Raw genomic sequence first — 23181 nt, forward strand, 5'->3', positions numbered from 1 at the left:
GCCCCTCATGCTTTTACGCAGCTATGCCTCTGATTGGCTAGCGTGTCCCAGCAGGGGGCAGTCCCTTTTGAGTGTTGACCGATCGGGAGCCTTAACGGAGAACCTCCCTCCCCCGGCTTTCCCCGGCATCCTGGGAGATGTAGTTTTCCCTCAGTTTTTCCAAGCATTTCCGGTTCCGCTGTCCGGGTCTCCGCCGTGAGCTCTGTGCCCGGAGACTTGGTGAAGTGGAGCGTTAGGGCCACCACGTTGGGACGTAATGTTTCAGGGAAGAAGGAAAGCAAGTAGACGGAGAGAATCCGCAACCTGAAGAGTATCGGTACTGAAATGTGGGTTCGGCCGGCAGTACCCTATGGGTCCGAAACTTTGGTCCGGCCGAGGTGAGATGCCTGAGTGGCCAGGAATGCGGGTCCTAGTCTTAGCCTGAGTAGTCCACTGTGTCTTGGGCGGACTGCGGGGCCATGGAATGTAAAGGGGTGTCTTCTGGGTGGACAGAGTTCAGGTCGGCGCAGGCCGGTTGCTCGTCTCCAACGCAGTGTATTCTAGGGGCATTGTGCCCGGCGACTGCAGCCCAACCGAGCCATATCAGGCTCGGAGCCACAGCGGACTTCAAGCGGTAGTAGAGCCATCGGATTGCTTCGCGGGACGTTGTAGGTCTCTTAATACCTCACATTCGACCTGCCCCATTGCCACATATTTTCCACTTTACTGCCACTGGGTGCCGTGGTGTAGGGATTTGGAATTAGAAAATTGAGCTGCTTCCGCAGCTCTGCCACTAATTGCTTTTGTCATTTTGGCCTATATACAACTTTGCTTTCCTCAGCTGCAAAGAACTCAGAAGCCTCTCCTCAGAGGGTAGTTTCAAAGAAAGTGTCAGTTTACAAAGGTGTCTGAAAAAACAAGGGTGAAAATTCTGAATACATCTCAATATATTTTCTTATGCTTGTGCCAGGCATGTTCCTATACCTAAAAGGTTACTCAAGGAGTGGTTGCATATTAATTGAAACAGTAGTATCAGAGTTGACAAAATAAGTAACGGGATTTGGTGGAATATCAGATGGGATAGTTTCAGTTGCAAGTAACAGAAAACCCAACAAAATGTTCAAAGGTGGGGCAGTTATAGATTGATTAATTCAAAGGCGTAATGACACCATCAAGGTCCCAATACTTCCATATTTCTCCTCTGCTATCCTTAGCATGTTGGGGAAGATGGCAATGGAATCCACGTAATACATGCAGACAAGCATTGTGTCATGTACCAATCCTAAACCAATCATTATCAAGAGTAAAAAGACTAGCTACTGTATTGGTTTTCACCCATCATGGTTCACCTCCAGGGGACCCAGTCTCTCCTGACCATCTGCCTGCACAAAATCAGGGCTCTGTTGGAAAATAAAGACAAAGAATAGACAGGTTAACTAACAGTATCTGCCACAAGTGACATCTTGACAGATAGAGCTAGGCCTTGTGGGGATGGGTCACAAAAGAGGTATCTGGGGGTCCCAGGAGGAAGGAAAAAGGTGCTGAAAGGACAGGTGGAAGAATGATAAGGACAAACTTTCCTACAGGCTAGACCAACCCAAAGTGTAAATGTTGAAGAAGAGCTAATGGCCTGATACATGTTCACCATGTAATCACAGTGCTGTTCAAGTAGTCCTATTTCCCCTCTTCCTTTGTACTTAATTTTTTTTTTTCCCGCGGTACGCGGGCCTCTCACTGTTGTGGCCTCTCCCATTGCGGAGCACAGGCCCTGGACGCGCAGGCTCAGCGGCCATGGCTCACGGGCCCAGCCACTCCACGGCATGCGGGATCCTCCCGGACCAGGGCATGAACCCGTGTCCCCTGCGTCGGCAGGCAGACTCTCAACCACTGCGCCACCAGGGAAGCCCCTTTGTACTTAATTTTATTGTATTCTTATGTCAGAGATATCTCATTTGGGGCTCACATCCTCCTGATTTTGATCTGTGGCCCTTTCACCAAGAACAAGTGGCTCTAATGGCCCTTTCCTTTGAATCCTGTTCTCATTATTACAAAGAAATAAACCCAGTTTCCAATGACTAGAAATTAAGCCTGTGGTATTAACTCACTGGGTAACTGGAGAGTTATCTTTGAAACAGGAGAGGAAACAAAATCTTCCCTAGGCCTTCTGACTACCAAAACTAAACAAATAGATCAAGAAAGAAGCTTGAAAGCTTGATCTTGCTAAAAGGAAAGAGTTGAGATACAAAGTCTATGATAGACCAAGATTGAAAGAATAAGACTGAATTATATACCTAGCTTGATTATTTATTTATTTTTCTAACTTGATTTTTTAAAAATCAGAGGTGCTTGACCATATATCCATTAGAAGTTCAAGTGACAGATTTTAATCATCCAAACTTAAAAATTCTTCTGCCACAACCCTTTGACAAGTTTCTTCATTTCAGCCCCTAACATACCAATAATAATAATAATCTGTATGTATTAAAATTATTTCCGTAGCCAAATATCTCCTTTCTCTCTGAATATCACATCATCTTTTTTAAAACTAAAAGTAACTTTATTATTACAAAACAGTATATGCACATTTTAGAAAGTTAGAAAATACAGATAAAAAAATAGAAGATAAATGCACCACATTCTTATCACCCAGACATTATCACTATTTATTGTTAAGTATATATTTTTTTCTTGGTAATTTTATTTTTATTTTATTATTATTTTTTTTTGTGGTTCGCAGAGCCTCTCACTGCTGTGGCCTCTCCCGTTGCGGAGCACAGGCTCCAGACGCGCAGGCTCAGCGGCCATGGCTCACGGGCCCAGACGCTCGGCAGCATGTGGGATCTTCCCGGACCGGGGCACGAACCCGAGTCCCCTGCATCGGCAGGCGGACTCTCAACCACTGCGCCACCAGGGAAGCCCTTTCCTTGGTAATTTTAAATTTGACTTCCAGAACGAATTACTCACTAGTTTTGGGGTTATTTTGGCCATGCTGTGCAGCTTGCGGGATCTTGGTTCCCAGACCAGGGATCAGACCTGGTACTCAGCAGTGTAAGTTCTGAGTCCTAACCACTGGGCTGCCAGGGAGTTCCCAGGTTTGGTGTTTTTAACATTCCCAGATGGTACTGCTTTTTAGGGTTTATTACTTTAAAAATAAGTGTCTGTTGTTCTTATAGCAGGGGTCCCCAACCCTCAGGCCGTGGACCGGTACCGGTCGGTGGCCTGTTAGTAACTGGGCCGCACAGCAGGAGGTGAGCAGGGGGTGAGCGAGTGAAGCTTCATCTGCTGCTCCACATCGCTCCCCATCGCTGGCATTATCGCCTGAACCATTCCCCAACCCCCTCCACCGCTGTTCGTGGAAAAATTGTCTTCCATGAAACCGGTGTCTGGGCCCAGAAAGGTTGGGGACCACTGCTTAGAGCCTTTAGTGTGTCCTTCATGAGATTTTACTACCAATGGGAAGTTGACAAGGTCTTCTCACAGTGCACCAAAGGAGTCTAGACAAGCAAGAATAATCTTTTTTCCCGACTTCAGCAAGAGGCTTTTCTCATAAGTATCCAAAATGCCTGACTGAGCAGTTAGAAAGCTGGGTTCACTAGTTTGTCTCTAATTGGGGAATGATGGCTGTAGCTCATGCCTGCAGGTTTTACTTTCACAAAGAATAAGAGGCTGTCATGATTTGAAGCTAGGATCACCTCTAGCTGGGCAGGAGTTCCTTCGTCAGAAAGAAGCTCAGGGCTCTAAAATGTACCCCCAGTACGTTAATCCCATTACCAGAAAGTGGCTTTGCTCCGAATCAACTCTAGCAGGGTTCTTTTTCAGTCACTGAGGCCAGAGACGCTTCCAAATAAAGCTTCTAGATCTACTGATACTGATTAATTCTTGCAAATAGAAGCTGCAACCAGAGATTCCTGGAGGGTAATGAGATCTACAGAGAATGCAGGTTAAACACAGTGAGGACGGAGAAGAAACGATGGGTTGGACAGTAGGTTAGAGGACTTTGTGCTCAGATAATTCATTTTCCCCGAAAAGGCCCATCAGATTGAGAATTCTGAGATCAGACTTGTCTGAGACACTTGGCCTAGGAGTTACAGAGATGGCGTGGCCAGAAGCAAAGTGATGGCCTGCCTCTTTCTCCCCTGAAGCATAAGAATGGCTGTCCCTGGAGAGATGGGGGACTGAGCCAGCCGGAGTGCAGAGAAGAGTTCCAGGGAGTGAGTCAAAGCCTGCTGTGTCCTAAGCAAAAACTAAAAGAATACAGCAACACTAAACCTGCCCTAAAAGAAATAATTGAAAAATTTTCCTTAAATAGAAAAGAGGCAAGGATCTATAGGAATGGGAAAATCACGATAGGAAAGGCAAATGTATAAAAGGACTGAAGATCACTTAAACAATCCAGTACATAGATTTAAAAAACAATAAAAAAGTTTTGTAAAAGTGATTATAACTACAATTAACAGCAAAAGGATAAACAAGATGTAAAAGCCTGCTCTGCCTTGCTGTGGATGATGCGCTCATAGTCAGAGGGAACCTACTCAAATGAAACCCGTCTTGCTAGTCAACATTTAAAAAATTATTAATACTGAATGATAGAGGGGGTTTAGTGAGACAAAAGCTTTTACTTTGCTGGTCGGTGGGTAAGCAAGTATACTCAGTATACTCTTGTAAAGTAATTTGCCCCTATTGTATGCGTTGTGCGGCTGTAAATTTAATTCTAAAAACCTGTGTTTTAACTGGGCATCTGATTTCATTGACTTTACTAAGAAATTCAAAATAACATTGACTTAAACAAATAGAAATATATTTTTCTCCCACATACAATCCAAGCTGGTCTGATAGCTATGCTCTGGAAAGTTGCTGGGGACCCAGGCTCCTTCTCCTTTGTGCTCTACTATCTTAGAGTACTTAGTATCCTAAGCATGACTCTCACCCAGTATGGCTCAGTACCACAACTGCACTGCAGCCAACAGGAAGGAGAAAAGGAGGGCATGTCCCTTCCTTTTCAGGGTGGAACTTGGGAGGTTGCACCTATCACTTCTCACATTCCATTAGCTAGATCTTAGTCACGTGGTCACATAACCACACCTAGCTCAAGGGAGGCTAGGAAGCATAGTATCACTCTGGTAGCCCACACCCAGCTAAAAAGCACAAGTTCTATTATGAGAAAGAAGGAGGAGGTAGGAACTGCGGACAGCTGGCAATAATTGCCATGTTATCCTAAGGAAATATGTTGAATATGGAAAAAAATGAATGCAAATGGATGGGAAAACATGAAGTTCATTGCAGAATTATTTACAGTAGAGAAAAATTGGAGAAAAATGACCTAATTTCTAAGTATTTTCCCTCTCTTTCAGGAGGAAAGATTGCAGCCAATTAAGATTATATATATAAGGAGTTTTTGATAACAAGGGGAAAAGGGGAAATGCTTCCAATATGTTTTTTTTCTTTATAAATTTATTTATTTATCTTTGGCTGCTTTGGTTCTTCGTTGCTGAGCACGGCTTTCTCTAGTTGTGGCGAATGGGGGCTACTCTTCGTTGCGGTGCATGGGCTTCTCATTGTGGTGGCTTCTCTTGTTGCAGAGCATGGGCTCTAGGTGTGCAGGCTTCAGTAGCTGTGGCTCGTGGGCTCTAGAGCACAGGCTCAGTAGTCGCGGCGCACAGGCTTAGTTGCTCCGTGGCATGTGGGATCTTCCCAGACCAGGGCTCGAACCCGTGTCCCCTGCATTGGCAGGCGGATTCTTAACCACTGCACTACCAGGGAAGACCCCAATATAAGTTTTTAAATGGGATACCAAATTGTACATAAAATGCCATCATAAGTATTGAAAATATACTGAAAAGAGCAATAGGAAACAATAATGTTGAGTGATTATCTTTGGATGATGAGCAAAAGGTAATTTTTTCTTCTTTATACTTTTTTCTATATTTTTCTTATTTGTTACAGTGAGTATGTATTTCTTCCATAATTAGCAGATTATTTAAGCCAGGGCTCTGGAGTCAGATTGCCTGGGTTGAAATTGCTCCTAACAGTTTAACAGCTATGACATCTTGGGTTAATTATTTAACCTCTCTAAGCCTTAGTTTCCATATCTGCAAAATAGGAGTAATGATTGTAACTGCCTCATGTGATTATTGGGAAGATTAAATGAAAATATGTTGCATAACACTTGGCATAAAAGAACTGCTCATAAAGTATAAGCTTTATAACTGAAAAGGTTTCTAAATAAAACTGTTGTGTATTGGCACTTTAGCAATCAGTTGCATCAATGTAATCCACAGATAGCTTCCTGTAATGAGGCATTTCCCAAGAACTTGAAAGAGGGGAATAAGGCTGAATTTTGAGAATTACACGGGGAAAATGAAGATAAAATCATGTTTCTGAAGAAATAAGAAGTAACCTCGGGACATCCCTGGTGGTCCAGTGGTTAAGACTCTGCGATCCCAATGCAGGGGGCCCCAGTTCGATCCCTGGTCGGAGAACTAAGATACCACATACTGCAACTAAGCCTGTATGCTGCAACTACAGAAACCCGTGCACTGCAACTAAAGAAGCCTGTACGCTGCAACAAAGAGCTTGTGCCGCCTAAATAAATAAATAAATAAATAATAATAATTTTTTTTAAGTAACCTTAGGGAAAGCCTGGGAAGTTAAGGTGTGATTTATGGATCTGAAAAGTAATGTGTTTACAGAGCAGCCTAGTCTGAATGGAGCCAAGAGAAAGAAGGGTCAGCAAGAGTCTGGCAGCCCTCCTGGCACTGCTCAGACACAAGGAACATGGACTTGTGGGGCAAGCATTCCTGACCTTTGAGAAAGGCCTGAGTAAAAGATCTCCCTTAAGGCTCTCTTTTCTTTCCTCTTTATACGCTGCTTACCAAGAACTTTCTGGTTAGCAGTCTAGTTTCCCAGGAACACTAAGGAGGAGGTGTCTGGTGCAGGGTTAAGAGCATTCCAGTGACTCTTTGACTATAAACAAGTAAAGCAGAATTTGGTTTAAGCCTCAGTCTTTTGTGAGCCTGACTGGTAAGCCCAGTCTCAGGGTTCACTGACAATAAAAATGGAGAATCAGACCTGCCCAATATACTGGCCTGACCCTCTTAGTCCAGGCTAAGTGGCCACCTCTGTCTTGGTTTTAATTGCGGCAATCAGTATCATTCTTGGTGATCCAGCTTATACACTTGCATCATTTTACACCCAAAGGGAATTTCTTTGGAAGCAAATTTTTTTTTGCCTTGCAAACTATTTTATTTTTTATTTTTATTTTTTGACATTAATTTGTATTGGGGTATAGTTGGTTTACAATGTTGTGTTAGTTTCTGCTGTACAGCAAAGTGAATCAGTTATACATATATCTGCTCTTTTTTAGATTCTGTTCCTATATAGGTCATTACAGAGTACTGAGTAGACTTCCCTGTGCTATACAGTAGGTTCTTATTAGTTGTCTATTTTATATATAGTAGTGTGTATATGTCAATCCCAATCTCCCAATTTATCCCTCTCCCTGGAAGCGAAATATTTGGTTCCTAGTTGTACTGGCTTTGATTCATGCAAATTTTTTCCATTGTTTATTTTACAATACGAATGTGTTATAGCCTTTGCTTCTTTACACTTAAGTATATCTAGAGAGATTTTTTTTTTTTCTAGAGAGATTTTTAATATATTTGCCCATGTAGATCTACTTTGTGTATTTTTTTTTCTTTTCCATTATGGTTTATTACAGACTATTGCATATATTTTCCTCTGGTATACAGTATAGGACCTTGTTGTTTATTTTATATATAGTAGTTTATATCTGCTAATCCCAAACTCCTAATTTATCCCTCCCCGACCCCTTTCCCCTTGGGTAATATATGCCCAGTAGTGGGATTGCTGAATCATATGGCAACTCTATTTTTAGTTTTTTAAGGAACCTCTGTACTGTTTTCCATAGTGGCTGCACCAATTTACCTTCCCACCAACAGTGTAGGAGGGTTCCCTTTTCTCCACACACTCTCCAGCATTTGTTATTTGTAGATTTTTTAATGATGGCCATTCTGATTGGTGTGAGGTGGTACCTCATTGTAGTTTTGATCTGCATTTTTCTCTCTCTCTCTCTCTCTCTCTCTCTTTCTTTTTTTCGGCCGTGCTGCTCTTGTGGGATCTTAGTTCCCTGACCAGGGATTGAACCTGGGCCTCGGCAGTGAAAGCGCCAAGTCCTAACTACTGGACTGCCAGGGAATTCCCTTGCATTTCTCTAGTAATTAGTGATGTTGACCATCTTTTCATATGCCTATTGGCCATCTGTATGTCTTCATTGGATAAATATCTATTTAGGTCTCCTGCCCATTTTTTGATTGGGTTTTTTTGTTGTTATTGAGTTGTATGAGCTGTTTGTATATTTTTTAAATTAAGCCCTTGTCAGTCACATTGTTTGCACATATTTTCTCCCAGTTCGTATGTTGTCTTCTCATTTTGTTTGTGGATTCCATTGCTTCGCAGAAGCTTGTAAGTTTGATTAGATCCCATTTGTTTATTTTTGCTTTTATTTCTACTGCCTTGGGAGACTGACCTAAGAAAACATTGCTATGATTTATGTCAGAGAATGTTTTGCCTATGTTCTCTTCTAGGAGTTTTATGGTGCCATGTCTTATATTTAAGTCTTTACACCATTTTGAGTTTATATTCGTGTATGGTGTGAGGGAGTGTTCTAACTTCATTGATTTACATGTGACTGTCCAGCTTTCCCAGCACCACTTGCTTAAGAGACTGTCTTTTCTCCATTGTGTATTCTTGCCTCCTTTGTTGAAGATTAATTGACTGTAGGTGTGTGTGTTTATTTCTGGGCTCTTTATTCTGTTCCATTGATCCATATGTCTGTTTTTGTGCCAATACCATGCTGTTTTGATTGCTGTAGCTTTGTATTGTCTGAGGTCTGGGAGGGTTATGCCTCCAGCTTTGTTCTTTTCCCTCAGGATCGCTTTGGCAATTCTGGTTCTTTTATGGTTCCATATAAATTTTAAGATTATTTTTTTAGTTCTGTGAAAGATGTCATGGGTAATTTGATAGAGATCACATTAAATCTGTAGATTGCTTTGGGTAATATGGCCATTTTAACAATATTAATTCCTCTAATCCAAGAGCATGGGATGTCTTTCCACTTATTTGAATAATCTTCAATTTCCTTTATCAGTGTTTTATACTTCTCAGCATATAAGTCTTTCACCTCCTTGTTCAGGTTTGTTCCTAAGTATTTTATTTTTTTATGCAATTTCAAAAGAGGTTGTTGTTTTTTGTTTTTTGCTTTCCCTTTTTGATATTTCATTGTTAGTGTAAAGAAATGCAACAGATTTCTTATGATCCATGTAAATATTGATGAACCCATCAGAACCATGAGTCAGAACAATCCACTGCACCTCCAGCCAGACTCCTGGAACCTTTCTCCTCTCCTGGGAGTGCTCACAGGGAGGTCCAGAGTCGTCTCAGGCAAAGCAGATGCTAGTCAACAAGCTGACTGTCTACAGGGCTTGCCATGACGTGGCTTGTTCATGATCTGTTTCTGGGATCCTGGAAAAATGTTTTAGGTGTCTTCCTGGAAAGGCTGGTTTTGGTAAGTCAGCTGTCCTCCTGGGTGTCAGGAAGGTTGTGATCCAAGAGAACACATCACCTCTTTAAATGAAGAACCAATTTGTTTGTTTCTTGACTTTCATCCTTCATGGTGCCCCTGGGGAGAGAAGTTTCATTCTGCATGCTATAAAGGCCTTGGGTGGGTGTTTCATTGTAAAATGGGACAACAATACTGACTTTTCAGGGTGATTGGGAGAGTACATGAGGACATTGAGGAAGGACTGTAACACAGTATGTAGCACATAGCAGACACTTAGAAACTACATGTTCACTCAGATTATATTCAAAAAGTTCCATTATTCTGTGTAAATGCTTCTGTTGAAACCCTCATCAAACCGTCTTGTAATCACACATCTTCTCAAAGGCAGAGAACACATCTCAGTCACTACTGGTACCCACAGCTCCCAGCATAGTGCACAGCTATCCTTAAGTGAAGGAAGAAGGCAGGACAAGCATCCAGTACCCAAGCTCGGCCCTCATCTCACTCACACTTGCTTTTTATTTATGAAAATATCATATTGTCCATGTAAATAAGATCTCTGAGAGCATACAGAGACGCTGGAAACAGTGGAGAACTCTGTTACTCAGAGTCAGAGGAAAGGAAACTTACTTTTCACCGTATATCCTTTTGTTCTGCTTTTAAAATTTTACCATGGGCATGCATACTTCTTTTTTTTAAAAAAGTTTATTTACTTATTTACTTTTTGGTTGCGTTGGTTCTTCATTGCTGTGCGCAGGCTTTCTCTAGTTGTGGTGAGCAGGGGCTACTCTTCTTTGTGGTGTGCAGGCTGCTCATTGTGGTGGCCCCTCTTGTGGAGCACGGGCTCAAGGTGTGCAGGCTTCAGTAGTTGTGGCACGCAGGCTCAGTAGTTGTGGCACACGGGCTCAGTTACTCCGTGGCATGTGGGATCTTACCGGCCCAGGGCTTGAAACCGTGTTCCCTGCATTGGCAGGCAGATTCCCAACCACTGTGCCACCAGGGAAGTCCAGGGCATGAGTACTTCTAAAAAAATGTTTATGTCATAAAATCCCCCCAAGTTAAACCAAAACCAAAATATGTTGGATACATCTGTAAAAATCATATAAAGATGAAATGTAAATGGTTAATAAAAATAGAAAAAAATGATCAAACTTACTAAGAAGTACACATTAAAATAATGAGATTTTTTTTTCCCTTAGAATGCAGAGAGGTAAGGAATGATAATATCCCATGTTGGTGAGGATGTATGAGACAGGAGGCAGTGTGGCATTTGTTTTCAAATGAAAATGAAATGTTTTCAAATTGAAAATGAAATCAATTAAAAATAACCAACATTCGGGACTTCCCTCGTGATGCAGTGGATAAGACTCTGCCCTCCCAATGCAGGCCTGGGTTCGATCCCTGGTCAGGGAACTATATCCCACATGCATGCCGCAACTAAGAGTTCACATGCTGCAACTAAGGAGCTGGCAAGCCACAACTAAGGAGCCGTGGAACCACAACTAAGGAGCCTGCCTGCCTCAACTAAGGAGTCCATGTGCTACAACTAAGGAGCTGGCAAGCCGCAACTAAGGAGCCCTGGAGCTGCAACTAAGGAGCCCGCCTGCCTCAACTAAGATCCGGTGCAACCAAATAAATAAATAAATATTTTTTAAAAAGAATATATATTACATGTATAAAAAAAATAATCAACATTCTAGGAGTTTTCGCTAAGGAAATAATCTGAAATATGTGCAGGTTTCTGTCCAAGGTTTTTAGTGGCAATACTGCTTACAACCTGAATGTCCAGGTGTTGGGAGGGAAACCTTATCCCCAGCCCCTGCTCTCCCCGCCTCCCCAACCACAGTCCATCTATGATAGAGCAGTGAATAGGGCCCTGGGTGGCTGGGATCACCTAGGGCTGGCAGAAGACAGCGGTACCCGACCTTATTCCTTTATGCACCAGAGAGAGAGAGATGAAAATTAATATGCTTAATCTCGCCTTAATTTCTGGAGAGAACTTGGCCTTGGAAGTTTGTGGAATGGCAGAGAAAGTTAATTCCTATTTGTTACAGTGAGCATGTATTACTTCCATAATTAGAGTAGTTCAGCCGGGGCTCTGGAACGGCAGAGCCTGCCCATGGAGATGGTAGCTTGTGGCTCTCCTTGACCCAGCAGAGCCTGATTACCTCCCTATCACCGAAGCTGGGAAAGAGCTCTGCAGCTGAGGAGGCAGGAATTGAGGGTTTCCCTCAAGAGCTCCACAGAGAACCACTCTTCTTGGCAGCTTGGAACGTGGCTCGAATGCAGAAGTAGAGACTGATGACGCCCCCCACTGTTAGTGCCTGTAGATATCTCTGTGCTTGACCCATGGCCAGAGGGTAAAAACAGTCATGAGTAGGCAAGAGAAAAATAACAGTACACTTGAAGAGACTTGGCAGCCAGAGGGAGAAGGAGCTGGCAGAACTCTCAGGATAGGCAGCTCTTGAGGAAATAGAACTTATGAAAGAGACAGATGGCAGCTCTACCCAAATACGATGACTGAAGGAGAATAGATTATAGCAAAACTTTCTGGAACTGAAAAGCATGTTTTGTTTTGTGTTTAAATTTACATTCAGTAGGGACTTCCCTGGCAGTCCAGTGGTTAAGAATCCACGCTTCCACTGCAGGGGGCACAGGTTTGAACCCTGGTTGGGGAACTAAGATACCGCATGCCACATGGTGTGGTGCAGCCTAATTAATTAATTAGTTAATTAACATTCAGTAGGTAAATTGAAGGAGAGGATGGTCATCATAAAGCCAGTGGTCTCTTAGATCAAGTGGAAGAAATATCTCAAAACACACCAAAAATAGAGAAAAACCAGGAAGGCAAAGACTTGGAGGACCAATCAGTATTGAGCTCAGTGCTGATTAGACCTTTCCTGAACCAATTCCTGTGGTCAGGAGATGCCCCTTCCCACTTGCTGGGTTATCTGAGCCAGTCGCTGAGCCAAGGGAGAATGGGTTGAACTTAATGGGTTAGACCAAAGTAGGGACCATTTTAGGGTGGAGTCAAAACCACCCACACAATGGGATAGAGTGGAATCTTTTTAAAGAGGACAACTACCTGGAATATCCCTTGTAGTAACACATGGTACCTGACTGAAACCATTGTCCTGAAGATAAATGAGATCCTGTGTAAGTTGCCTACACAGTGCCCAGCACATAGTAAACCTTGGGGGAATAGTTATTATTTTCTCTTTTTTTTTTTTTAGAAAGTGCTTCTAAAGTTTGAATGGATGTAGATGCCCTTCTCAGTTTTGACAATTCATCTTATTAGTGCTCTATGTAGAACTCTGGAAACAGCAGAATGTTGTTAATTCTGCTACACTTAAAGAGTGCTTCATGCAAATTCTGATTCAGTCTTGTGAGGCTTGAGGTTCTGTATTTTAAACAAGCTCCCAGGTGATGCTCATGCTGCTGGACCACAAGACCACACTTTGAGTAACAAGGACCTGGGAAGTGGTTTCCCTTTCCTGTGTGATTGAAGGGGCTTGCCACTGCCCCCATGTTCCATGGATGGGAACATGATGGAAGGCGAGAGAAAGGATGAGGAAAACAGGCAATTTTCTTTTTGTAAAACCTCATCCTTTTAATTTAAAATTTTCAAATCTTCTGAGTATTTGAAAGAATAATGCACTAAATGCCTATGTACCTTTCACCTAGCTTCACCAATTATTAATATTTAAGCAATTTCCTCTTAAGCACATGCTTAAGAACTTAAGTCGTCCACATCACTTCCACTCTTGTCCATCGGTAAAAACTTTGGCATATAGCCTCACATTGCTGCAAGGGAGGGTAAGAAGTATAAGCTCAGCTTGACAGCTATTACCTGCTATAGGGGGGTGCTGTTCTATTACTACAAGAAGATATGAAAAAGCAGTTGCTTTTTAAAAAGAAGGAAGGGGCTTCCCTGGTGGCGCAGTGGTTGAGAATATGCCTGCCAATGCAGGGGACACGGGTTCGAGCCTTGGTCTGGGAAGATCCCACATGCCATGGAGCAACTAGGCCCGTGAGCCACAACTACTGAGCCTGCGCATCTGGAGCCTATGCTCCGCAACAAGAGAGGCCGCAACAGTGAGAGGCCCGCGCACCGCGATGAAGAGTAGCCCCTGCTCGCCACAACTAGAGAAAGCCCTCGCACAGAAACGAAGACCCAACACACCCGAAAATAAATAAATAAATTTATTTTTAAAAAAAGAAGAAAGGGGGCTTTCTTGGTGGCGCAGTGGTTGAGAGTCCGCCTGCCAATGCAGGGAACGCGGGTTCGTGCCCCGGTCCGGCGGGATCCCACGTGCCGCTAGCGGCTGGGCTCGTGGGCCATGGCCGCTGAGCCTGTGCGTCCGGAGCCTGTGCTCCACAACGGGAGAGGCCGCAACGGTGAGAGGCCTGCATACCACAAAAAAAAAAGAAGGAAGATGGGACTTCCCTGGTGGTCCAGTGGTAAAGGATCTGTCTTCCAATGCAGGGAATGCAGGTTCAGTCCCTGATCAGGCAACTAAGATACCACATGCCGCAGGGCAACTAAGCCTGCACCACAACTACTGAGCTTGCGGGCCTCAACGAGAGAGCCCATGTGCCGAAAACTACAGAGCCCATGTGCTCTGGAGCCCACTCACCACAACTAGAGAGAGAAGAAAAAAAACCCCGCATGCCATAACTTGAGAGCCTACCTGCCACAGTGGAGAGCCTGCGTGCCTGCAATGAAAGACCCCACATGCCACAACTGAGACGTGACACAACCAAAAATAAATAAAAAGAAGGGAGAGGAGGAGGAGGAAGACAGTGGATACTAGGGGCCGATTAGCCACCTCTGACTCACTGACTCTCTGGATCTCCCAAACAGTTCTCTTCAAAGTGGATTCTGGAAAGACTGAAGCTAAATTTGCAGCCCATCTCTACAAAGTGTGTAGGACTTCAAAGTATGCATTTTATACCCGCCTCACTGTTGATTGATCTATCTTCATTTATATTAAAGCTTTTTTTTTCAAGTTTGATTATAATAGTGACACACTAAATATAATTGTATAGAGCGCTTGAAATGCTCTCAGTGGACCCAAACACGTTTACCACAGCATCTTTGCTTACAATAGCATGTTTGCAGTACTTAAAGCTGTAACTCTACCGAGTTATAAATGATATTGTTTTCATTTGCCCGTGATTTTTCAGCCTTTAAAAAAAAATAGGAACTTACAAAAAAAAAAAATAGGAACTTACAGAAACTGTTACAGAAAGGAAATACAAGTTGCTTTACACAAATCAAGATTCCATCAGTCACTAACATCATATTATGTAGACAATAGAATATCCTGGTGGTTTTACATCCCCTTGTTCCACTACTCTTGATCTATTTATACCAATTGCCTTTAAAACTTCTAATCTCTTTAGGTATATTTAGGTATATGTTAAAGAATATGCATTCAACATTTATGAGATAGCGTGATTTTATTTTATTATTTTAAAAATATAGGGCTTCCCTGGTGGCGCAGTGGTTGAGAGTCCGCCTGCCGATGCAGGGGACACGGGTTTGTGCCCCGGTCCGGGAAGATCCCACATGCCTCAGAGCGGCTGGGCCCGTGAGCCATGGCCACTGAGCCTGTGCTTCCGGAGCCTGTGCTCCGCAACGGGAGAGGTCACAGCAGCGAGAGGCCCATGTACCGCAAAAAAAACCAAGCAAACAATATATTTATTTATTTATTATTTATTTTGACTGCGCCGGATTTTCATTGGCGGAATTCTTAGTTGCCGCATGCATGGGGGGATCTAGTTTTCTGACCAGAGATCAAACCCAGGCCCCCTGCATTGGCAGCCCTGAGTCTTACCCACTGGACCACCAGGGAAGTCCTGATAGTGTGATTTTAGACCGTTTTTTGTTTTTTTTTGTTTTGTTTTGTTTTTGTGGTACACGGACCTCTCACTGTTGTGGCCTCTCCCGTTGCGGAGCACAGGCTCCAGACGCGCAGGCTCAGCGGCCATGGCTCACGGGCCCAGCCGCTCCACGGCATGTGGGATCTTCCCGGACCGGGGCACGAACCCATGTCCCCTGCATCGGCAGGCGGATTCTCAACCACTGCGCCACCAGGGAAGCCCGACCGTTTTAATCTGTGATAACGTTTATTCATTTGGATGTGAATTAAATCCTTTTAGGGTTGATCATTTTAGCCTTCTGATTCCATCCTTTGGCCCTGTTACCACTGTAAGTTTTTTGAAGGCAAAGAATAAATCTCTCCTTTAAAGTTAACATCAGAGTTTGCTCAACACGAGTCCCTTAGCAACAAAATTTGAGTTAGGTTTTGTGATGCAGAACCTCCTCCAACTTGAGGGCAACTGACCCCAGCCCATTTACACGGCGACAGCCTTAACTGCCTGTCTGCGGAAGTTGGGCTCTGGCTGCCGGCTGACGTCCGGCGCTGGGCGCGGTGGCGCTGCTCTCCAGCGACTGTCGGTCCTCCGATCACGCTTCCCTGGCTTGACATCCCTCCGGCCGCTGGGGATGGAAAAGCTCAAGCCTCAAACCCAAACGAGGGAAGTGTTGGCCGGGAACTGGAGGGCTGTGAGCCTCTGGGTCTGCGCGGGGACGCTCAACTGTGCCCGAAAAACCCGAGCCGGCCGGCTACCAACCAGACCGCGCCCCCGGCGTCCACACCCGCCAGGCTCGGGCAGTTCAAAGTTCGGCCTGGTCCGGAGGGATCTCGGACCCTCCGCTGTCTCTCAGAGCCTCGCCAGCCGCTAGCAGACGCGCCCACGGGAGGCGCTCCCCCAGCCCCACTGCCGGCATCCCCGCCTCTCCTATGTTCGGCTTCGCGCCAGGCCTGCCAGCTCCTAAGATGGCGGCGTCGTCGTCAAGAGGTGGCGCCCCACGTGGGCCCCGGTGGCCAATGGACTTTGGGCCTGCGCCGCCGGCCCGGAGCGGGAGGCGGAAGTGCCTCGGGCAGCCGCCTCAGTCCAGGCTGCGGCCCCGGCAGGTTACATAACTCGTTGCGGGCTGCGCGCGGCACCACTTCCTGCCTCCCTGAGAACCGAGGATGCACTGACCCCACAACGCCGTCCGCTGCCGCCGGCTCCCTCCCGAGGTGAGGTATCCTGGACTCGGGCCTGTAGTGGGGCGCCGGACCCGGCCGGGAGTGGGAGTCGTGGGAGGCAGGGAGCGCAGCTGGGGGGACGGCCGGGGTGCAGAGGGACCGAGGCGGCCCTGGCGGGGCGCGGAACTGCTCGCCCATTCAAGGGAGGCCGGGGGCGCGGCCCACGCCAGTCGGAGCCCAGATCTTTCCGCGGTGTTTCGGGACGGCCTCAGAGCTTACGCTTCCCGGGGTGAGGAGGGGGTCGCGACCCCAGATTCCAGGGGTGCCGAGAGGCGCGATTCCGACCCGTTTGCCTGGGAGGCCTCCGTGCGAGGCCCCAGGACGAGTTGGTGGGGAAATTTTGAACCGCAGGGCAGCCTGCCCCTTATTACACCTTAGGTCTTACGGGAGGTGCAGGGCCTGTCCTCTTCACAGTACAGCGATTCGCTGCTGTCTCGCCCGGCCCTACCCCTGCTTTAGTACTTGTTGCACGGATTGTAGTTATTTGCCGACTTGTTTGCCCTCCCGTGAACTCCTGAAAGCCTGGGACTCTTTCTTGGTCGTCTCCACATCTTACTCCTTCAGCTGTACATTTTGGTTAAGATAACTGAATTCCTTACGTTTTTGGTAGTTTACAGACTGGCCATGCAGACCCCTACACCACCTCTGACCTCCTCTGCCCTATCGGGCACTTCCCAAGGAATAGAGGGAATCTATAGCTTCTGTGGTTTGTGCCCCACAAACCAGATTTTCTGGGAGGCTGAGCGCCTTCCCTAGACCACTAACAAGCAAAGATCTGTGTGCCCAGCGGGTGACGGAGCCCAGGGCCTGGAGATGAGGAAAGGAGTTATTCTACAATAAACATGGACACTGCCTGCTTCATTGGTCTGTTTTCATTCTGCCAAATCCTTGAGCCATGCCATTTTCTTACTCATTTGTCCTGAAGGAAAAGGATAACAGCCCCACAGGGTAGTTCCCTGTGGTACCTGGAGCGGTTGTTAATCAGAGAGTCAGAACTGGAGAGAACATTGCTGGTTGCAGATATTTTACCGGGGCATGGAAGGCAGAAAACTTCCAGTTAATGCTTAACTGACTGAACCGGGAAAGTCACTGTGACTCCAGGTCATCTATAGAAATACCACATTCCGTGTAGTACTTTGTGATGTACAGATAAGTCTTAGAAGTTCTTTGGCCAGTAGTACTGGATTGCGAAGTGGGGAGAAGGGGAGTCTTGAACAACATTGAATTAAAAGGGGCTGGAGCAAAACAAATACTCTCTTAGAAGAATCCCTGAATTGAGTTAAGCTCAGTTAGAGAAGAAGGGATTCCAGACCAGAACAAACTCAAGGGTGGCTGAAATATAAACGTCAGTCATTTAACAAATGGACAAAGTCAGTCATGGCTGTGCACATAGGTCTTCATCTCCCCTGTTCCAGGATTTTGTACGTCACAGTTAAAGTGCAAACTGGCCCTTTGAGAAAGCAGTGTGTGTGAGCTCCTTCTCCTTTGGGCCACAGTTTGCTGGAGTTCCATCTCACTGAGCTTGCAGACATGCTGGGTTTCTATAAAGATGGTTAAAACCTGTAAGTAACAAAGTCAAGGCATAGTGTGGTGTTCACAAGCCAGAATAAAAAGTACAGACTCTTTTTTTAAAGGTCTGTGTGTGTCTTATCTTTAGCCTCTCCCGTTGTAACTTACAGTGACTTTATCACCATGTTTATTTTAACCTCACCCACTCTCAGACTTTAGATGTGACTTGTTGAGGTTGCTTGGCAACTTGGCCTCTGCCTGGGATGGAAGAAAATTCCTGGATGTTAGGAGATTTGAGAGATAAAAGACACCCAGTAGAACTGAGAAGGTTGGTGCTGTCACTGCTCACTAGGTGCTCTGCCCCGCAGACTGTCCCAGCCTCAGTGGACCTGCTAGCAGCAGTTTGTCTTCTGGCAGCCTGAGGTGTGTTTAGACCAGGTGGACACAGCATCCTTACCTGGCAGCAGCCACAGGGAACACAGTGTAGAGAAGAATCCTCAGAGCTCTGAGTGTGGGACAGTGCATATCTTTGCTCTGCTAAAATGGCCCAGAGGTCTCTCCTTGTTGGTGACAGCTCTCCTACCTGAGTAGAAGGCTGGCTACTTGTCAGGCCATGACTTCTCTTAAATGGTGTCTCCTGCATCTCTACATCTTACCGCCAACACCTCCTCCCCTGACATCTCTTTCTGGAAGGAATCCACAAAGGACTCATGGCTTTTCCACCTCAGTTCTTCGTTTGCAGAAAGCTAGATTGGGATTTAGACTCTGGCTGGTCCTGCTTCTGTCCATGTGCAATGCTTTCAAGTAAAATGATGATTTGTGAAATGATGCTGGAACTCCTGGGTCTTATTCTGGCTAAGTCCAAATGTTGACTTTCATTCAGTGAATATTTCTAAGTGTCTTTGAAAACTCCAGGATCAGGCCTCCTTCCCTAAATATCATTCTTTTTAGGGTGACCTCCGATAGAGGCTGGCTGATAGGCCAGGTCAGGGTTATCTGAAGCCCAGATATCTTACACTGCTGATTAAAGAGAGGCCTATGTGTTTGAAAACCCAGTGAGCACGTACATAGTAGGGTTGACGTTCCACTCAGAACCTGAAGGTCTTTGCTCAGTGCTTGTGGAGTGATGGGAAGGGGATCTGAGCAGGGAGCCAGGGCTTTCTGGAGGAAGTAGTTTGGGGTCTACGTCAACAGTGGAACCCGTGCTCCATCGAGTGCCCCACTGCAGAGGCTGGCAGACACGTGACAGTCACCCCGAGGTGCCCACAACACCAAGCCTGGATGGTCAGGTGGAGGGGGAGTAACCACGCATGAGTGCCAGTCCCTAGTCCCATCCTGTGGGCATCTCAGACTCCCCATCTCCTCACCTGAGGCCCACTTCCTGCTCAGGCAGGGCCTACATGGCAGGGAGGGGTCCAACACTCTGAATATTGATGGCGAGAACCACCTGTGAGTGTGACAACGTAGAGACTTTAAAATGTCTCTTCCAATTCATAGACTCTTAGTGCCAGCGTTTAAGCCCCATACCCTTGGAATAGCACAGCATTTGTTCACTGGTACCGGAAGTAAACATTCTAAATGTTCTAATAAGATGCACAGTTGTAAAGAAGCAAAGAGGAGCTGATTGTGGAAAGGGACACAGAACAAATGTTTGTTCCCTTTGCTTCCACAGGAAGACCAAAGAAAAGTATTTTGTCATCTTTAACAGACCACATTAAAAAAAGAAATTCTTCCCAGTTCTATTTCTTGTTGTTATTAGAAAGCAAATTGTATTCCTCTTTTTTGTTTCCTGCATTGCTGAAATAGGGCAGCAAAGTAGTGAAATTTGAGCCCATCTTAAAAATAACTGAAAAAAAAAGCAATTTCATTTTATAAAATAGTCTTTGGGTAATTGTCCCTTAGCTACTGAAAATGATTTTTATCTGGAAAATGTTAATACAACAATATTTCCATGGTTTCTGTAGCATTCAGTAGCTGTTTGCTACTTAAAAAATTTTTTTTTTATTTTTAGAAGATGACTCCTGACTAGTTGTAAACTATTCAGAAGGTCTTGCTGGTCAGATATTTGCTGCTCTTTCTACTCTTACTGTCAAATTACAGTATTGCATCTCCTCTGGCCTCCCATTTTTAACTTTTTTTTGTTGAAATATACACACTGCTTGACCAGTGGTCATGGCATGAGTGTACCAGTGCAACCACCACCTCAGAAGACCCCTTGGGCCTCTTACCAGACAAGCCCTTTCCTATTTAAAAAATTTGTTTTCTTGTAGGAAACGCAAGAAACTATTAACCGTCATTTTATTGGGACTAGGGTGAGGAGGGGATTTCAAGTGTTTGCTTCACATTGTGTATGGATTCCTATTTTACCATGAACATGTGTTCATAGTAAAACATAGTTTTAAACAGCATTTAACAAAAGGGGAATATTCTTTTTAAACACTTTTTAAAAAAATGGCTGTCCTGAAACCTATGAATAGTTTTAAAAATTGATATTTATATGGCCACTAAATTTTCTTTTTAATAGTTGCACAGGAACTGTTTAAAATATTTTCACAAGTCTATTAGGCATCCTTATCCACAACTACCTCCTCTTTGCTTCATTACAAATGTGAGTTTGTGTTTAGAATGTTTATTTCTGGCATCAGTGCATAAATGCCATGCTGTTCCAAGGGTATGTGGCTTAAACGTTGGCACTAAGAGGGTCTATTTGGGGGCAAAATGGGTAACCATTCTACTTATACTTTGAAGAGACATCGTAAAATTCTCAAGTTACTAATTAAAACAGATTATTTTAATATGAAAGATGTGTTCATAATTTTCACATACCACCTGGAAGTCTTGCTTTTTTCTGATAATAAAAACAACCCAAGCTCATTGTTTTTTTTAAAAAAAAGCTCAAATGATACAGAAGCGAGTGATGTAGGACACCAACGTCTGCCTTAATTCCAGAGGCAAATGCTGACAGGAGGTTGAATTACTTTTAAAAATAATTTTTGTGGGCTTCCCTGGTGGCACAGTGGTTGAGAGTCCACCTGCCGATTCAGGGGATGTGGGTTCGTGCCCTGGTCCGGGAAGATCCCACATGCCACGGAGTGGCTGGGTCCGTGAGCCATGGCTACTGAGCCTGTGCTCCGCAACTGGAGAAGCCACAACAGTGAGAGGCCTGTGTACCACAAAAAAAAAAAAAAAAAAAAAAAAATTGTTATAAAAGTTAACCTCGTGATCAGTGTTAATTTATACGGAATTTGACCCACTTTCACATTTAATATCTGTTGGTTTCTGAAGGATCTTAAATGCAAACCCAGAGAAGTAGAGATTAAAATCAAACATAAAACAAAAAAACCCAGCAGAGTGAGATGGGAAAAGTGCAGAAAGGCTAGTGGTGGGGCTGGTTTGCTGAAGGGGCAGTGGTGAGGGGCAGGCAGGGTTTCTGAAGCCCGATGCCCCCTTAGCTGTGCTTTTCCCCTTCAAATTGAGCAGCCAGCGGTCCATTTCACCCACTGCCCCAGACAGTGCTGAGGGTGCCTGCAGCCGCCCAAGTTTTCTGTGGAAGAACTCACTTGCTCTCAGTTGGGTTAAAGCCCTCAATAGGGTCCAGTCTCGGGTGTCAGTCAAGGACATGTATTTAATTTTTGGTTGTACCCTGCGGCATGTGGAACTTCTGTGACCAGGGATTGAACCCGTGCCCCCTTAAGTGGAAGTGCAGAGTTTTAACCCCTGGACCGCCAGGGAAGTCCAAGGATGTGTATTTAATACATACATTTTACTACCATTAAATGCATACACTTAACACCATCAGCCCCAACCTAGTATTTACAGGTGGTTTTTTTGTTTGTTTTGTTTTTAAACCCAACTGGTTGACACACTCCCTCGATCTGAACTGGGAATCAACATTCTTGGCAGCCCTGTCCCAGCTTGACCAAGATCCCCAATTGAAAAGCCACGGGGCAGCAGCGCCTCTTGCCCAGCCGTCCTGGTGGCCTGTCCAGCCCAGGCCCGGCTGTCTCCTCTCCGCGCTCTGACCGAGTCAGTGGGTGTGAACGTGCGGTGGGTAGCGGAGGTGCACCTGCGCTTCGTTTCCGTTCCAGGAGGAAGAGACGTGCCCAAAGCTTTCAGGAGAGGGGACCTCAGGGTTTGCTCTTGGCTCCACATCTCTGGCCCCCAGTTCAGTGGCCCTTTTTCTCCCAGGTCACATTCTTGTCTCTGTTTTCCCTCTTTGTCCTTGTCTGTCCCCAAACCCGGGCTGTAGTTCCCCAATTCTGACCAAGTGGGGTCACAAAAGACGAACAGTCCTTTGGCCGCCCGTCGACTGCCGGGATGCTGGTCTTTAGAACAACCACAGGATTCTGCCTCTGGAAGGAGTGTTGGGGGTCGCAGGTGGCATACGTGCACAGTGGTCCAAGGATATGCCCTCCACATCTGGTCATTTTATCATGGACATGAGGTAAAAAGCAAAATGGTGAAATAAAATTTAAAACAAAATAAGATCTGTCTCATCTTGGGTTATAGTGTAAAGTTAAAGGGCAGAGCTCTGAAACGCAGGATGCCCTGAGCTGCGTAGTGCCCTTATCTCTGCCTTCTCATCCTCGAGAATCTGGTGATGGCCCAAGTTCCAACTGTGGGTCCCCAAGTTCGCTGGCCCCTGGCAGAGGACTTGGCACCTGGCAGTCACGACCACCTTTTGCAGAGGGCTTACATCTCACTGCCTGGCAGGCGTTTTGCACGCTTCCTATGAGGACTTCCATCCCCACTTTATAGCCCTCCCTGCGGCTCATAGCCCGCACATGGCAGGCGGCTGGACAGTGAATTTGAACCCAGATCTGGTGGCCTCGAAGCTTTGCTTAGCCCTGGACTCTGCTGCCTCCTGCTTCACAGGCCCTCTGAGAAATGTTGTAAATCAAAGATCCTCTTGTTTGTTTGTGTCCCATGCACATGGGATGTTTCGGGCCTCAATATTTTGCCTCCCAGAACTCTTTGATTCAAGGAGGCGGAACAAATACTCAAGAAAAACAT

At 45.2% G+C, this 23181-nt stretch overlaps 1 protein-coding gene across 4 annotated transcripts in view; it reads left to right on the plus strand.

The window, feature by feature from the left end:
- The first annotated feature begins 163 nt into the window (after positions 1-163).
- NAA60 (N-alpha-acetyltransferase 60, NatF catalytic subunit) overlaps positions 164-23181 on the plus strand; it is a 41474-nt gene continuing 18456 nt past the window's right edge. Inside the window, exons 1-2 of one of the 4 annotated variants that reach the window (XM_067014156.1) lie at positions 16520-16650; positions 22418-22612. The gene's annotated coding sequence lies outside the window, so the exon portion shown is untranslated. Of the gene's footprint in view, positions 378-15972; positions 16651-22417; positions 22613-23181 lie in introns of those variants that run through there. The other 3 variants (XM_067014159.1, XM_059037116.2, XM_067014158.1) reach the window with 3 other exon arrangements.

Source organism: Kogia breviceps, chromosome 14, assembly GCF_026419965.1.
Source record: "Kogia breviceps isolate mKogBre1 chromosome 14, mKogBre1 haplotype 1, whole genome shotgun sequence".
Classification (NCBI taxonomy): Eukaryota; Metazoa; Chordata; class Mammalia; order Artiodactyla; family Physeteridae; genus Kogia; species Kogia breviceps.